This window comes from Pinus tabuliformis, chromosome 4_2 (genome assembly GCF_031772625.1).
Source record: "Pinus tabuliformis cultivar Carrire ecotype Pingquan chromosome 4_2, CPIR1, whole genome shotgun sequence".
Taxonomy (NCBI): Eukaryota; Viridiplantae; Streptophyta; class Pinopsida; order Pinales; family Pinaceae; genus Pinus; species Pinus tabuliformis.
The window spans coordinates 527,267,196-527,272,771 of NC_142304.1; positions in this window are offsets into that span (position 1 = coordinate 527,267,196).

The window sequence follows — 5,576 nt, forward strand, 5'->3', positions numbered from 1 at the left end:
AATTTCCCAATTTTATATTCATATCACATTTCCAAATGTACTCCCAGCTTTACTTGGGAGAAGAGAAGTCAACTGTAAGGATGGATGAGAAGTTATTGACATTAATGAGAGGTGGTTGAGATGGAGAAGAGAGGGAAGGTATAAAAAGAGAAGGGGGAAGGGAGAAAAGGGCATGTGGGGTCTTGCTTGATTTTGGGATTGACTGTGATTTTAGGATTGTTGTGATTTTTGGAGACCTTAGGAACCTGTGGAGGTTTCTTGGGTTGTTGAGAGGAGGGAATTATTGTTCATCATGGTCTAGATCAGTCATCTTGGACACACACACTACATCTGGTTGGACTTGGGCTCGGAGAGCTAGGGAACCTGTGGAGGTTTCTTGGGCTACGGATTTATTTCCTAGTTGGCTGGGAGGTAAATCCGATTAGGTCAGTCAAGAGGAGTGTTCAGCAGGAGCAACAACTCAAAGGCATCTCCACTAGCCACCGGTACAGGCATTTCTCTATAGATTACTCATGTAAATTTATTAAAATGAAATGTTCACCATAAGTTATAAGGATTAGAATGTAAATGGTAAAACTTTATTTGTTTAGAAGTCTTGTAAGAAAGTAAACTATTGCCTCTTATTGCATTTAAATTTCTCGGAAATAGATCTGTTAGAAGACCCTAGGATAGGGATCTTACAATTTACTTCAGATTGAAGATCTTCTAATCAATAAATCCACTATATGCAAGCCCTTATTCTTGTCCAAGGCTTCCAGTTCTTCAACCATGGCCTTTTTCCAAAGTTTTCCATCCTTTGAATCCATTTCCCCCTTAATAATTCTAGGATTATCATCAATAATAAACAAAGCAAAATTAGAACAAAAACTGAGTGCAATATACTTGTTTGAATTCCCTCTTTCCCAAATTGATCTCCTTAAGTAAAAATTGAGTCATTTTCCGATTAATTTTTGTCTCTATTGTGAGGACATTTTATCACTATAATGAAAAAGGGGAGTTTTTCTAAACATGGAACGTGATACAATCACATTGTCAATTTTTTCCAAATTCATCATAATTCCAATACCTGCCACACATCGGTACACCGATGAAAGGACCACCACACATCGGTACCACCGATGAAAGGACAATTACTGCAAACAGATGTTCATTTGGAAAATTATCTGAAACAGGATTCAGATCACCAGGTGTATGAAGTCTTGAAAAGAAATCAGCTACTTGATTGTCTTTACCTGGTCGATCTTGAATTGTAATATTAAATTCCTGCATTAACAATAACCATCTTGTAATTCTACCATTTGTGATTGCTTTGTTCATTAAGTATTTGATTTTTGAATGGTCTGTGTGAATGAACACTTGGTAGCCTATTATGAAATGCCTGAATTTGTTTACTGCATGTACTACAACTAACATCTCTTTTTCTATGACTGCATAGTTCAATTCTGTTGGTGCTAAGTTTTTACTTATGAAGTATATAGCACAATTAAACTGGTTTTCTTTCTGTCGAAGTGATGCACCTATAACTGTATCATATGCATTAGTGGAGATATGAAATGGAAAAGACCAATTTGGTCCTCAAAGAATGGGGGCAACTGATAGTTTTTTCTTTCAATATTTGGAATGCATTTTGACAATGATTTGTCCATTGGAAATCAACATATTTTGCAAGTAACTTGACTAGAGGCAGAGCTATTTTACTAAAATTTTCAATAAATCTCCTATAGTAGACTGCGTAACCTAAGAAAATTCTTACTTCCTTTTGAGTTGTAGGTGGAATTAAATTCACAATGACTTGTATTTTTGCTAGGTCCACCTTGCTTCCTAATGAGGAAATATGGTGTCCTAACACTATCCCCTCTGTTAACATCATGTAGCATTTTCATTACTTAGGGATAAATTTGTTTCTATGCAACATTTTAAAACTTTCTCAAGATTTTTCAAACAATCATCAAATGTGTTTCTGTATACAGTGAAATCGTCCATATAGAATTCTACACATTCGAGGATCAGATCTGCAAATATTGCAAGGATTTCCCTTTGGAAAGTAGCAGGTGCATTACATAGCTCGAAAGGAAAAACATTGTATGCATATGTTCCCCATGGGCAAGTAAATGTTGTTTTGTCTTGGTCTTCCATTGCTATTCTAATCTGATTATACCCACTAAATCCATCTAGGAAAGAAAAGTATTTCCTCCCAGATAATGAATCTAGGACCTAGTCAATAAATGGTAGTGGGAAATGATCTTTTAATGTTGCTTTGTTCAATTCCTGGTAATCTACACATATCCTCCAATTCCTGTTTTTCTTTGGCACTATTACTAATGGAGAAACTGGTGGGCTCCAATATTGTAGCAATAATGCTACAACTCCTGGAGCTTCCTTCTCTAATTTTATCAACCGGTAGTTCGTAACAAACTTGGAAGCGACGGTGTTGTATGCACAAGTACTAGCTCTTGTCACAGCTGTCACTTGGTCAGCTGGCACAAGTCCGCTAGGGCTCAAGCCAACTTCTATGAGTTCTCAGAAGAAGCTTTTTAACCGATGAACGAAAGCTATCTCAAAGGAAATTAACCTACTATAGGAAGGAACTGAAAGCCAACAAGAGATGAAAACCCTAGCAAACCCTAATTCTACCAGCTAGTCCTACTGATGCAAAGGTGGGAATGCAAACTATTGAAAGAGGTGCCATTACTTCTAGGAAGGTGAGATGCATGTGTCTAGACTACTTTGATCTAAAGAAAGCATATTTTTGTATTTTTGTTCAAGTTGTTGGAATTATTATGTGTGTGCTTCTAACTGGGTCTTGACTGTGCAGGGATAGATCAAGGAGGGAAATGCTTGGAAAAGGTCAGGAAGGCTCAGCTTGGGTCTAAGGAGTCCCTAACATCCTTTCAGAGAAGTTCACAAAGTTTAGATGCCTGGAAACCATGTTTACAAGCTTCTATAGGAAGTCTGCAGGGGTTCTACAGGATGTTCAGAATTTCTATAGGAAGTTCAGTAATTCCTACAGGATGTTCTACAATAGGATTTTTGGGTGATGGATGAGTGGAAGAGGCTATATGGATGGACAGGGAGGTAGAAGGGGAGCTTGTGATGGCTTATGGACAGAGAGATGAGATGAAGAGGGGGTGTGCAAAGCTGGTTGGTCTAGAGGAGGTTAGAGGAAATGGAAGGCCGAAAAGGTAGAATCACATGGGCGATAGAAGAGTTAGGAGGCAAGTGGTCTAACTGAGAGATGAGTGGATGGCCTAGGCACGGCTTATAAGGATAAGGGAGTGAGGGAGTAGGACTGCACAGTGTAAATGAAACAAATCATCCATGTCTTGCACATAACCGAAATTTCATCAACCTATTCTAACTGTTTTTATGAAACCACAGAACAACAACGTGATTTTGTAAGGAAAATCTTGCATGGTACTGAAGCAAAGATTCATTCCACAAGATCTGAACACATGGACGCTGCTACAACCGAGAACATTGCATCAAAGCTTGCACGAACATGTAAAACAGTGTTTTTGGTGGGTGGCACGGTCTGCAATTCTAGTCCCTAAACAGAGGTGGAAGTGAGTGTGCAGTCAACCCTTTTTGGAACTCTGATTAACTCCAATCTCCTTACTCTAATCTAAACTACTGAAAGCAACTTTGTTCATAAAACTAACCTACTTGACCACACCAAGAAATTCAACTCAGCAAACTGTGTTTCCAAATGCATGTAAAGGAAAAAAAATGCAATGCTGAAAGAAAGGTAACAATACAAAGGAAGGAGGCCTATTGCTCTTAGGTTGGGCCTGTTAGCGCTTGAAATTTCACCTCAGGCTGAGAAAGGTAAACCTCAAGGCAACATCAAACCATTTAGCCTCGTAGCTAGCCCTACGGGGCAGGAGAAGGCTCTCTCCGGTCTGTCTCGTAAAATTTTCAATAGATGAGATGACCAATAGGGTAACACTGATATTAGGCTAGTAAACTGATCAAAGAGTTTGATTTAGGGTTTTTAGGGTTTTTTGGTGGCAAATTGAGGAGAGGGCAATTTTGGGTGCGGGGATTGGACACAGTTTCTGCAGGGAGTTCCTTGGGGCGAGGTAGGAGACAGCGTTGATGCCTTTAACTGAGGTGAATGGTCAGGAATGAAATATGAGGAGCTAAAGAGAGCAAACAATCACTTTGAATTCTCTTTAGACAGAAGAAAACATTGAAATTAAACAAACTTAAAAGCAGAGCATGGCAAGCATGAATTCATACTTTAACACTTCATTTGTTTAATGTGCAGAAGTAAAAGAAAGGAAATGAATCACATAAAAATCTTACAAGAACATTGAGAAACACACCATCAACACATGAGTCCACAAGAATCCCAAAGAGGACTGCAAAACCCTGGTCTTCCTTAGCCAAAAATTGCAGAGATACAGTGAATAATACAATGATAGCTTCTCCCTCAAGAGTCCAACCATGAAAATGAGCAAAAAAGTACATAATATAGATGATCTAACCTCTTTCCCTGCCTCCATGGGTCGAGCTCACTATCCTAGGAGCTGTTTCAACCACTTCTAAACTAAGCACTACAAACTAGGCAGTCAAAACAACTTGCCTCTATAAGCTAGGAAACCAATTCATTCATTTAATATTTACCCTTTTCATGAATGAATCTTCTAGAAATGTTACATAAGAGTAAAAGTGTCTTAAAAGTACCATAATTACATAAAAGAGAATCATAATTCACCCCAAAAAGTCAAACTGAGTCAAATCTGCGTTTTCTGGGCTGTACAGTGCATTTTTGAAAAAACTGCCTCACGGGTCGTGCGCCCCTGCTTGACAGGTCGCGCGCCTTTGGAGCCATCTTTGGGGCACTTTCAGGTGGAAAAATTGAGCAAAAGTAGGCTTGTTGGAAAGTTCTGTGAGTCTACTTTCCAACCCAACTAGAATTTTTCAATTTGGAGTTCATTTGCCCTGTCAAAAATCAAATCTCTCAAGACTACTTTCTGCAGTTCAAAAAGGTGGCAGAAAGTCAATTTTTACTAGTTTTTTGACTTTCTGGAGGCCCAAAACTTCACCAAATCTCAAGTCCATCCATGAGCATATGTAAATTTGCATGAAAAATCTGGAAATGCTGAGTTTTGGTCAAAAGGAGTTTCCCTGATGAAGGGTCGCGCGGGGGGTGAGACCCGTTAATGGGAAAAACCTGCAAATTGCCAAAAAATGCCAAAATTCATCCAAAATTCTCAAAATTTCTTGGGATTTGTGCTGTGGCTAGGCTATTTAGTGCCTTGCTCCTTTAGTGAAGCCTCAACCAAGATACGGAGGGGATTAGGCCTTTTTCTCCCTTTCAGTGCCTCGGTCAACCGCCTTTGAAACATTTTCATCTTTGCCTTGCACACATGCATTCTTGCCCAGTAATGGTTCTTCATGTTCCTCAACAATCTCTTCTCTTGGTTGGCCTTAGCCAACAGCCTCTCCAAGTGTGCATTGACCCGGATGAGCATAGACTCTCGGTCAGCGGGCAATGGGTCACCGGGTCTTCTTCGGTTCAAGATTCGGTCACTACGAATCCTCCACAGCTCATCAAGTGCTTTCTCCTCTTC